This window comes from Callorhinus ursinus, unplaced genomic scaffold, assembly GCF_003265705.2.
Source record: "Callorhinus ursinus isolate GAN/ISIS: 27379988/994484 unplaced genomic scaffold, GSC_fseal_2.0 scaffold1, whole genome shotgun sequence".
In the NCBI taxonomy this organism is placed as follows: domain Eukaryota; kingdom Metazoa; phylum Chordata; class Mammalia; order Carnivora; family Otariidae; genus Callorhinus; species Callorhinus ursinus.
In genome coordinates this window covers 24,104,728-24,117,928 of record NW_027397063.1, presented here as the reverse complement: position 1 = coordinate 24,117,928, position 13,201 = coordinate 24,104,728, and the positions used below count along the sequence as shown (strand labels likewise).

The following is a 13,201-nucleotide window of genomic DNA, read 5'->3' as shown; positions in this document are numbered from 1 at the left end:
TTAACTAATAAAAGATCATTTTTACTAAGGTAGAAAGAAACTTTTAGTGTTCTAGATTGTATTAAAATCCTTTAAATATATAATTTATTGAAATAATTATAAAGATTTATTTTCTTTTCTCTATAATAACATACCTTTACTGTTTTACAATTTAAAAGTTGCAGCAAATATTTTAGCATATCATGTGGCTATAAAAATCATATTATTTGGCTTATATTTAATTTGGTTAAATAAGCATTCTACATACATTTTGGCAGAGTATCATTATAAAAAAGCCATTGCTAGATCATTTCTATACCAATATGATTCCAACATTTCCTGGTATGAGTTTCTTCAGTAAACATTTTTTTCTGTGGTATGACAAATATAGAAAATGATTATAAAAGTACTATACTTAGTGAAGTGGTACTAAAGATCTTAAATATCTTTTGATTCTGATACTTCTAAAATGGATTCCTTAACTTTTTTTTAACTTTTAACTTATAAAAGCAGGCCGATAAACTTTAGTAAGATAGAAGAGAAAAAAATTTGCTTTTTTTTTCCTTATGTAGCAGAAAATAAGTGAATTAAAGATTTGTTTCAAAGTTGAAGGGATGATTCGGATGCCACAAACCTTTTAACCTACTAGTGTTTTCCAGTATATTTTTGGGTATGTGTAAACATCTTCAGGTCCTCTCTACTGAGTGTGCTCATTCATGTATACATTTGTTCCATTATTAAACATAGATTTAATGAGCACCAACTATTGGCCAGGACACTGGGACATGACAGTCACCCAGGCAGAATTCCTACAATCATGGATCTAATATTTTCGTTGTAGAGAACAGTTACACTAAAGAAGAAAAAAACAGATAATATGTTAGCTGAGAGCAGGCCTTATGAAACACTATAAAAGATATAAATGGGGACAGGTAGTGGTGGGGAGGCTGGAATATTAAACGAGAAGAAGGTCACATTTGGCCTCTGTGTAAAAAAAGAAGACCAAAGAAGGAGAGCTGTGTGCCAGTCTGGAAACACTTGTTTTACCATGTACCAGGCGCTATGTAATGCTTTGCTCCCATGAACACATCTAATTCTCACGGTCAGCTTGGGAGCTAGGTAAGAGCTCCATTTTACAGATGAGGAGACAGAGGCACAGAGAGGCCTGCTATTTGTCCAAGGTTGTAGGCTATTACTGAGATTAAACCCAGGCAGCGATTTCCAGATTCTGTGTTTAAACAAGACCAAAACATGCCAGGTGTGGGAAACCACAAGGGCCAACGTCTGAGACGTGCAGGTGTTTGTTGGGTGTGTTGGTAAAGCAGCCCTGAGGGTGGTGTGGGTGGACGGAGTTGGCAGGGTGTTGGAAGGAGAGGGGATAATGTGAGGCTGGAGTGGGGGATGGGAGGGATGCAGCTCATATGGGACCTTGTGGATCTGAGGACTGTGTGAGCGGCAGTCACTCACAGCTTGAGAATTAAGAAGGATTTATGCTATGAACGTGGCTAATGTGTGTGCTTCCAATCAAAGACATTTCATAGAGCAGGGGAAAATGGCCAGAAAACAAAAATAATCAAAAAGGAAGGAGAGGAGCCCGGGTGGCTCAGTTGGTTCGGCAGCTGACTCTCGATTTCGGCTCAGGTCATGATCTCAGGGTCGTGGGATGGAGCCCCGCTTTGGGCTCCGTGCTCAGTGGGGAGTCTGCTTAAGGATTCTCTCTCTCCCTCTCCTCCTCCCCCCCCCAGCTCTCTCTCTCTCTCAAATAAATAAATAAGCCTTAAAAAAAAAAAAAAGGAAACTATATAAAAACTCTCAGGCTAATTTTTGCAATCATAATGTAGCTTTTAAATATCACCCCAATACATCCTATTCTCATTCTGTTCTTTTTTTCTCAAGTGTACTTATCACTGTCTAACGTAACAGTATGTTTTTAATAGATTTTATTTTTAAAAGTTTTACCTTCACAGCAAAATTGAACGGAAAATACAGAGAGTTCCTATGTTACACCCCCATATGCACAGCCTGTCCGGCTGTTAATATCCCCATACCAGAAGGTACATTGGTTACAACTAATTAACCTGATTGACACATTGTTGTTAACCTATGTGGACAATTTATATTAGGGTGATATTTTATTCTTTATTTATCTCCTGACTTGCCCCACTAGAATATAAGATCCATGAGGTCAAAGAGTATATCTGGTTCACTGCCTTATCTGCAGTGCCTGGAAAAACACTTCTCAAATAACTGATACTCAAAAATTATTTAGGAATTAATTACTTAATTCAAACAGGACCTTTGTCACCAGGAAAGATCACTTACGGCAATCTGGCAAATGTGGCCTTTTTCAAAGCACTGACACGTCGATTTTTGAGGCTAGTTGAGTCTAATGTTGCAGCAGTCCCTACTGCACCCCGTGTTTATTCAATAATTTTTTACTGATAATGAAGGATAGTTGGAAGAAAGGCAAGCAGGGACAAGGGGCCCCCATTCTCAGTAAAAAGACCCCCATCCTGTTAATCTAGGCTTTGCTCAATGACCCAGGTTATGTTAAGTCTTCCTACTGGGAGGACTTAAAACTTGTATGTGATAGAAAGGAAGGGAATGGCCTTGGGCGTCCTAACCCAGGCCCGCGGGCCAGCCCAACAGCCAGTGGGATATTTAAACAGGGCTTGATCTAGGGGCCTGTGGCTAGCCAGCATGCCTTAGGGCAGTGGTGGCTTCCGCCCTCTTGATACTGGAGGCTTGGAAACACCACCTTGGGTGGAGCCCTCCACCCTTTCCCACGTGAACGACTACCTGATAGGTAGATGAGCACGTGGAGAAAATCCTGATTGGGTGACAGGCGTGTGGAGGGTTAATCAGATTAAAACAGCCCACACCAAAGAGCCCATAAAACCCTCTGGATTTGAACACCAAATCAGCAACCCTCTCAGGTCTCTTCCCTGTTTGGGAGCTTTGGACCGTTGCTGAATAAACTTTGCCTTACTCTCAATAAGCTTTGCTTTAATGCCCACCACTCTTCGTCTGGTCCACCTCTTCATTCTTGGAAGCGGTGTGACCAAGAACCATGGGCACTAAAGGAAAATCCTGTAACAGGCATGCCTGCAACAAGCCCGTCACACTTTCAGAGGCATATCTTGAGGGACACAGCAGTGGTAAAAAAATAAAGATGTACCCTTGAGTTGTGTGTTAGTATTCTAGTAGACTAGCTCTCACTCTAGAAGTTAGAACTTGTGTCAACTCACTCAGTCTCAATATTTTGGTTTTTGATAGCAAGCAATGAATTGTTCAACAGCAAGCCCTAGAATATTTGTTGGTGATATAAACTCATTCACGCCTCAGTATGCTTATTTTTAAGATTCATTTTTTTATACTTCCTAAAGATGTTGCAATTGCACATCTTAGATTTTCTGGGACACGCCTGGCAGTAATATCTGCCTCCGTGTGTTGTTAAATATGTCAGTACTTGTTAGAACCTGCATGCTAATTTTTTTCTTCTGAAATTAGGTCACTACACAAATAGAGTCACAATCTCAATGTCTGAGAATGTCGTGCTCCTTCATTATCACCAACAAACTTTAGTCAGACAATGACTCTAAGGCAGGAGAGAAACTGGTAAGCTATTGTCCTTAAAGAATTTATTTAGATTTCAAATGCTTTTCACACAGAGGGGGGATTTCCTAGGCATCTGGAAAATCTACCTCTGTTATTTGACATACTTTTCCTGTAATACTTTTACAAGCTGTAACTGCTCCGGGTGAAAAAATTTCTTAATCACTGTTATGTGTTTTCTACTAGAAGGCCTACAATATTCGTTGCCACTGTTAAGAAAATAATCAAGAGAAATAATTCAGAAAGTTGAAATTAGCAACCTACTTACAAAGACAACAAGGAATTTATTCCTATTTATTAAAAGAAAAATACAGATCTCTTTTTAAATGGCTTGCTTTTAAAAATATGTTTCAAACTGCACATGCTTATACGACTATTTTAGTCTTAATTATTTTTCAGAGTAAAAACAAAACTGAATAGGTGAAGCAGATAGTAAACTAGAGAGTTTTTGGGGGGAAACTTGTAGGACTCTCTAAAAGGTGAAATAAACTTTTTAATATCAAGATCAAATTGTTGACTTAATGGTAAATCCTAGGATATTTAATTCCTCATTAAATTTGGATTTACATTTTTATGGTCTTGGAGGTCATAATTTATTTATGCTGAAGTGTTCGTTTTCCTAAATTGCAGTTCTGTTCTTTCAAGCATAACAATTTGAAAATGCACTTCTTAGCCCTACACTAAATGATGCCAACTCTTTTATCAGTGCTAAGATTTATTTTTATTATTACTGTAGCTAGTTATCCATCAAGTCTAGAAAGATTCTTTGAACCATACGAGTCTGGTTCTTATTGTGATGCTTGCACTTCAGACGTATTTGTATATTCATGGCCCATTGCAGGAGTTATAAACCTGAAGAACTTTGGAACATAAAGGGCTCATTCAATGCAATGTCATTATTTTACAAATGCGGAATCAAAGGGCTAGAAACTGAAGATCATTTCCAAGGGGCATGTAGCTAGTATGAGCGAGAAGTAGGAGTATAACCTAAGGCTCGAACTCTGAGGCCAGTGCCCTGACTACACAAGGTTGTATTTCCAATGACTGTTGCCATACTTCTGATACTTATTTCTCTGGTCTACAGCAGGGGTTGCAAGTTTTTTCTTTTAAATGCCAGGTAATAAATGTTTTAAGCTTGTGGACCATACAATCTTTGTCACAAACATTCATTTCTGCAGTTGCAGTTGAAAGCAGCCATAGACAAGGCACACACACAAAAATAAGTAGGGGTGTGTTCCAAAAAAACTTAATAAAAAATAAAATTCAAGGGACGCCTGGGTGGCTCAGTTGGTTAAGTGTCTATCTTCAACTCAGTTCATGATGCAGGGGTCCTGGGATGGAGTCCTGCATCAGGCTCTTTGCTCAGCAGGGAGCCTGCTTCTCCCTCTGCCTGCCCCTCCCATTGCTTGTGCTCTCTCTGACAAACAACTAAATAAATAATCTTTACAATAGCAAGAGCTGGTTCTATTAAAAAAAAGTAAAAAAAATAAAATTCGAATTTCATATAATGTTCATGTATTACAAAATAGTATTCTTCGTTTGAGTTATCTCAACCACTTGACAATTCAAAAACTATTATGAATTCATGGACTGTACAATAATGAGCTGTGGGCCAGATTTGGCCCTTGGACTTCGTTTGCCAACCCCTGATATAGAACAAAAGTAGGGATGTTTTAATCTGTAGACAAACAGGGTATCTACTGAGAAAATTTTAAATTTCCGTTTAAATTTAGATCATCCTTTTAAATTGCTAATTTTACTAATGCACATGTTAATATATTAGTACCTATAAATTTAATTTATAAACAAAAATATGCACATTTATTGAAAGTGTGCTCAATTATTTTTAACAAATAAGGAGTTGCAATAAAAAACATTTAAAATCCACTGATCCAAAACAAATGAGCAAAGGGGAAAAAAAGAGAGAGAAAGAGAGGCAAATCAAGAAACAGACTCTTAACTATAGAGAACAAACTGCTGGTTACCAGAGGGTAGGGGGGGTAGAGGGATGGAGATTAAGGAGGGCACTTGTGATGAGCATTGGGTGTTGAACCACTGTATTGTACACCTGAAACTAATATTACACTGCATGTCAACTAACTGGAATTCAAATTAAAAAACATTTAAAAATAAGCAAATAAAATCCACTGGTTTTGATAACAGTAATCTGGTCCAGATAACAGTAATCTGAAACTACCAAGGGAAATTTAATAAGAATATGCATATATAATCTTGCATGAGTAAAGGATGGGAATTCTCTGATATATAAAATAGAGTTAATTCTACTACTTCCACAAAGTTGTATCAAAGTGTTAGAGGTCAAGCGCCAATATAGTGCTTGGGACTTACTAGATACTAAATAATAATTAGTACTATTATATTTCATGTGACAATAGTTCATGAGTAAAAAGTAGATACTCAGCCAGACATAATAAGAAGGACTGACTTAATCTTAGAATACTGAAAAATAATAACACATTTACGCCACACTTTTATAATGCTTTACAATTTTCAAAGCACTGTCAATTGTATTTATTGTAAATTTGGTCTTCTAACTTCTACTGGTTAAGGGAGATGATAAACCACAATTCCACTTTTGGCTGGTTCCACCACTCATAATGAGAGGAATATTGAGAACCTGAGCACAAACAGGAGAGTGAGTTTTCTGTTACTTAATAACTTGAGAAAGGGTTAAGGGACCTGAGGATGTTTGACCTAGAAAAGAAAAGCTTTAGTGTAGAGGGGATGATTCTAAAAATTTTTCAAGATTTCCACATGAAAGAGAGCATATAGACAGATTATTTTATTACTCTAAAGAGAGAACTGGAACCAAAAGGAAACAGCTTTAGACAAAATGCAAAGAAGGATTTGTAATGTTGGAATAGTATAACTATGGAATTGTCAATCCTTGATAGAATGGGTTTTTCTAGAACCTGTAAACAACCTGTTAAAGAGGAGATTCTCGTGAAAGAAGTAAAGTTGCACTGGGTTTCTTTAATGGTTCTTTCTATCCCTAAAAAAAACCCAAAAAACAAAAAAACACTACTACTACTACTAATCCTGCATATTTTTAAGATCATGGGTTATAAAACTCTTATTTAGACACTGAATTTATGTACATATAATGTTATTATGATTTTCAAATGTTTTACTTTAAAATTCTGGCTCAGTGTAACTGCTCGGCTTTACTCTGACTCAAAAACCCTGCCAGTATCTTTGAGCAAATCATGGTAAACAGATTTAAAATGTCTTTCACTTTAAACTTAAATTGTTCCTGCGTTTAAGATTGACAAGTAGGCAAAATAAGATTGTTTTCCTATGAATTTTCTTACTAGAGCTGCCAAATGTCCTTTTAAAATATCATTTTTCAAAAGATGATGATATAAATTGGGGCATATCACAGAAGGAGCCTATGCATATTCATACAGGTGATGCTACTTTTATGAGACATTTGCACTTGAAGTAAAGCCTTGTGCCAGGTCTAACTCCTTTGATCTCAAATAATTTATAATGTAGCTTTCACTTTATAAAAGGGAGATTGTGATAATTAATCCACCAGTTTTTGATGCAAAATAAGACAACACATTTAACCAACATACCATATTTTATATGTTTTGCACAATTTGGATTAACTGTGTTCTGTAAAGGCTCTTAATTGTGCAAATGATCTAACAGAACAATAAACCTTGGCTTTCTCATTAGGTCTACATTTATTTAGATGGATTTATTATATGGAAAATTTACATCATTCTAGCCTACCAATGCAAATGAAAATGTGAGCAGATCCATGATACTCAGTTTCACGCAGGGTTGTGTTATTTTCATTGGTGTGTTGCTGGCAGGAATTGAAAAGAAGCAGATTTTGTCTGTTGGTTTTTGGCTGTCATATGAATCATTCCCAAAGAATGAGCCCTTAGCTAAGGATTGGTGAGGACTAGAGAAAGGATTGTGGGGACTCTGCTTTCTTCTTTACCTTTTCACTGTGAAATTTATTGCTTTCCACACAAAACAAAGTAGCAAATGGTGATTTATTTCCACAGGATAGAGGACATTACGTATTTTCCTGTTCTCCAGCCATGTTTTTAAAATTTATTTTGAGAAATCCATCTTCAGTTATAAAATACTGATTAATGGCAATGGTTACATGGTAGTATGATTTGAAGATGATGACAAAGCAGAGGAACTCAGGAGATCTCTCTAAGTTTAAAATGAAATCAGACAGTGCAAGCACATTAGCTATTTTGTAATGAATGCTTGGTATGTTTTCTCCAATAGGTATGCCATATTAAAGGTACTTTTTTTAACAGAAAGAAATTTATATTTAAGTGTAATTTTTCTGAGAAAATATTTGATTGCCAAAATCAATTTTTATGTTTATACATTTTATATTTATATATATTTTATATTTAACGATGACCATGTTGGTCACTTCTGTTTTATTTGAGCCTATTTATAGTATTTCTCTTAGAATGAAATAAGCGACAATTTTTCAAAGAAAGCAAATATAAGTATTTCTGAAGGAAGGGCTGCAAAGTAGCCCTCAAATACATTTCACGGTGACACGATTGTCTTTCTTAAAAATTCCTGCTTGCTGCATTTCTTTGTCTATCCCTTATATGTAATGTAAATAATGTTTCTAGCTTCTTTTATTTATTTATTTATTTTAAAGATTTTATTTATTTATTTGACAGAGAGAAAGATAGTGAGAGAGGGAACACAAGCAGGGGGAGTGGGAGAGGGAAAAGCAAGCTTCCTGCTGAGCAGGAAGCCCGATGTGGGACTCGATCCCAGGACCCTGGGATCATGACCTGAGCCAAAGGCAGACGCTTAACGACTGAGCCACCCAGGCACCCCTTTAGCTTCTTTTTTTTTTTTAAAGATTATTTATTTATATGGGTGGGGAGGGGCAGCGGGAGAGAGAAAGAATCTGCTGCCGACTCTGAGCTGAGCATGGAGCCGCTGCGGGTCTGGATCCCATGACCCTGAGATCGTGACCTGAGCAGAAATCAAGAGCTGGATGCTCAGCCGACTGAGCCACCCAGGCTCCCCTGTTTCTAGCTTCTTAATGCTAATCATGTATTAAGTATTGTACATAAATGAACTTGTTTGAGCAACACAATAACTCTCTTTACTGAGGAAGAAAAGGAGGCTCAGAGAGGTAAGGGACTTGCTAATAATCACACAGATAGTAAATGGCAGAGCTGGGACTTGAACCAAAGAAGTTCAACCCCAAACTCAACACTCTTCACCCCTAAACCATACTACTCACATATTGGAATCATTTTGTTGGATTTATCCTTAGGAGGCATAATCTCTTATGATTTCCTTGTATCACAAAATCATGCAATAATCCAAAAAGGATAAATAAAATTTACTTTTAGTTTTAAAGAACTTCAAATAAATAATCTTTGTTCTCCATGAGGAAGAAAAATGACCCGCAGTCCTCTATAGGGGGAGTACTCAACGTACCTGACACTTCAAAATGAGTTTCCTCTTTGGGTTCCTCTCACAGTTATTTCTTAAATTGTTTTTTCCCAAATTTTCAAACATTTGAAATGCCTTCAAATTCCCTTTCATTATGGCAATAGTAATAATAATTTTTTAGACAAGAAGATACTGTTTGAAAGTGAGAGGGTATTGTTTTACCTTATTAGAAATGGTTTTATATATTATCATGATTCATTAATGTGGTTCATTGTAATTTTTCCAAAGTACTATGTGACAGTCATCTTTTTTTGAAGGGTGGAAGATGAAATAAAATAATGTGTGGGGATGCTGCCTGAGATTATTTGAGGCATTCTGTTGGATTTACCAAACCTGGCTATTCAAGCAGCATTCTAAGAATTCGAATATAGGGCACCCATAGGCTGAGGGAAATAATAAAATAGTGTACATTCAATTTGTACATTCAGTTACAAATGACCTTTGAACAAATCAAAGTAATAATTATTGACTGTGTAGAATTTCTGGAATCTACACAGATGTTCTCATTTGATTCACAAAAGTGATCTGAGGAGTAATCGGGAACAGTGGTGTCAACAGTTCTCTGTCCACCTTTTACTCTGTCCACTGCTACCACACGTACCCACACCACCATCAACTCTCAAGTCCCTGATATTTTCCTGCCTGATCTCCCTACTTTCCTGCCTGATCTCCCTACTCCCTCCTTACTCTTGTCTCCCTGAGAGCCATTTTCTGCATGGAAGCTAAGCATCATCTTTTCAAAATCAGAATACCTAACTCATTGCTTTCTGGAATTTCCCATTGAACAAAAATGGACATTTACTGATTTTAACTTGGGCTACAAGGCACTGCATGCAACGTGATCCTGACTTCCATTCCGGTTTTACCTGGTACTGTTCTCTGTTCTCTCTTGAGTTCACTACGTCCTGGTTCTATGGCCACCTCTGTCTTTCCAACAGGCAGAACTTACTTTGGGGCTTCTGCATTTGTTCCCCAGCATGGGAATTCCTCCCCTGGAACTCTCAACATTCAGGTTTCGAATTTAGTGTCACCACTGAGGGAGGCTCCTTTGCCCTCCAGCATCTAAAGTAGCTATTCCTGAGGATGCCTGGGTGGCTCAGTCAGTTAAGCGTCTGCCTTCGGCTCAGGTCATGATCCCAGGCTCCTGCGATCAAGCCCCGCATCGGGCTCCCTGCTCAGTGGGGAGCCTGCTTCCCCCTCTCCCTCTGCCCCTCTCCTTGCTTGTGCACGCACATGCTCTCTCTCAAATAAATAAATAAAATCTTTTTAAAAATAAAATAAAATAAAACAGCTATTCTTTCTCTGCCCCCCCCCCGCCCTCACCCACTCACACTTCTAGGATTTTTAGATCTTAGAGTGTTAATCACTTTCTGCAGACATTGTCTTTATATATTGAGGATTTGGGGGGTGGTGGGGGGTCATTCCAATCTATAAGAGTTTTCTATCTCTATTAGACTAGGAATGTTCTCTCTGATTTGTTGTTCACTTTTCAGTGCCCAGCAGAGAGTGACTGCTAAATAACTATTCAGTGAACTGAACTGTTGAATCGTTTCCATTTCAAAAAGTCTCCACATTAATTTCTGTGAAGTTGCAGAACAGGCATTACCAGAGTGGGGAAATGTCAAAATTGTTCTTTTACCTAAAGCTTGATGGCTAGTGTGAGGCCAGCCTAAGTAGAGGACAAGGCGGGTTGTAGTCAGTTTTTTCCATTTAGATACCCTTTGTGAGTTTTTTTATTGATTTGATTATTTAGGCAGCATCTGTTCCAATTTCATAGTTAAAAAATAATAATTTCTTTTCTAGTGCTGGACTTTTCACACTTGTGCAGTTTTTGTAGGAACTTGTCTTCTTAGAAGAATTATGGTGGTTGGGCAAATGCTTGAGGATTTACCAAAGCAATAAACAGATTAACACTACTGTGGGGGTGCACATCTGTACTACTAGGCTAAGAAAAATGCATAATTTGAAACTTGAACTACCTTTCCCTGTAACCCTGGCTGGCTGTTGCAGTTACATCTGGGTTTTTTTAATGGAAGAAGAGCTTGAATTTCCTACAAGTTTACCCTAAAAACTGTCATTAAGAAGGGATTTCTATTTCTATATCAAAATATATAGCAGTTTATAAACTCAAACAAATGATGGTCAGTTCTATATTGATTGACAGTAGGGTAACCTTAACCTTATATATCATTTGGTGCCACTCTTTACAAATGGTATTTAACGGTCTCATTTGTGCTTTGACTTTAGAATTAATGATATAATTAGTAAATATATGCATGGACAGATGCATGCATAGATAGCTTTCTGTGGAAATGAATGCTTAATAAACTAATGATATGTTTAATTCATCATTTTAATTGGAAATTAGTACAGAAAAAGCACCTCAAAAATGACAAGCTAGACCAACTTTAAAATCACTAGAATTTAAGGCATGCAGACATATAGGTAGGACATTAGAAATCTGACAGACACAGACATCTAAAATTATAATCGAAGGACATCCTAAAGCAGAGTAACCAAATTTTTTCCTCCTCATCTCATTTACCCCAGTTTGGATACATTTAAAGTAAAAAGAAATTGATGCCAATTGGAATGCATACATAAGTACTTTTGCTTGTTTTGTTTTTGCTTTGGGAATTGTTATAAATCAAGAATTATCTTAAATAGTGTATTTTTAATATCCTTTCTCCCATTTCTTTATTCATGAGAGATTGCTTGAGTACCTATATGTCAACGCCCATCTGCAGAGATGTGATTAAAAAGACACACAGCGCTGGGGAAAATCTGACAGGCAAATGGACCAATATAGGGCTAAATGGTCACTATTACTATCCCGCCGTCAGTAAATAGGGAATACATTTTGAGCTGTATTTTCTAGTGATGGGAATGGCTTTTTTGATGATCCCATTTATAATCTTGGACCTAATTTTCTTTGCCAGCAAATGTGGGCATTTGTCAGCAACGGTGTTTTGGTATACGGCCTTTTTTCTAGTCTATGTGATACCTTCTTATCCGACAATTCCCCAAGATTCATTTCCAGCATCCCGTCATTCTTGACATATTCCTGGATCTCCCGGAGTGGGCTCATTGTCTCTCACGTATGCTTCCATAGAGCTCAGCATATTCATGGAATTTTAATATGCCACTTTGTACTTGTTAGTTTCCAATTTGGGTTTATGTTTATTCCCCATCTAATTCTCAAAAAGAGATTTCTGGCCTTCTTTAATCTGAGGGATTTTTCATGAAGAGGACAGTGTCCATTTTATTTGCTTTTCCCCAGCCCCTCATTAAATACTTTGTATTCATGTGACCTATGTAGAACTGCCAGAGTACCTGGGTTAAGTTAGATTGATAGCATATTTTGTTCAAGTAAACCACAGCCCCAACAGCAATTAATCCAAATTTATGCACATTATCTAAATCCATGGTTCTCAGATTGTTGTTCCTGGACCAGCAACATTAGTAGCATCTTGGAACATTTTAATAATGCAAATACTTGGACTCCAAACCCATCATACTGAATCTGAAACTCTGGAGGTTGGACTCAAAAATCAGATGATTCTGATGTCTCCTGAAGTTTGAAACCACCAACCTAAGCTAATCAGAATGACTAACGAGATATATATATATATAAACACCTGTGGGTTTGCATTTACTTACTCACATGACCCATGCCTATTAAGGAGAGCATCCCCAAATACCCAGCCCTTCTTTCTCTGCTTTGATCCGCATAACAAACAGGAAGCTGTACTACTTGAGGAAACAAAATTACAGTTTAAGCTGAAATAGAATTTTCCTTGACTCCAAACTTGCTTACCATGGGGTTCATACCATTCTAGGCTCTAATAACAGTGTTTTGCTTTCAAAGGAGGAAACCTCAGACTTCATTCTCCTGTAGTTCTTGCTGAATTGCAGTCTGCAACTTTGAATAAAGGAGTGAAGAGAAAAGGAACCCATGTGTCTTGAGTACCCACTGCATAATAGAAGTGTATACAAATTATGGTGTCCAGTTGCACATATAAACAAAATAATTCTCTAAGTGAAAGACTGGTGCTATCACACACAAAAATAGAAATTCATTTGGAGCACAAAAGATAGTATGTATAAAATACTTGGAACACTG

General features: G+C 37.2%; 1 protein-coding gene across 5 annotated transcripts in view; it reads left to right on the top strand.

Annotated features, from left to right (window-relative positions):
- Positions 1–13,201, top strand: part of ROBO1 (roundabout guidance receptor 1) — a 1,122,251-nt gene that overhangs the window by 437,765 nt on the left and 671,285 nt on the right. The gene's annotated exons all lie outside the window — the stretch shown is intronic.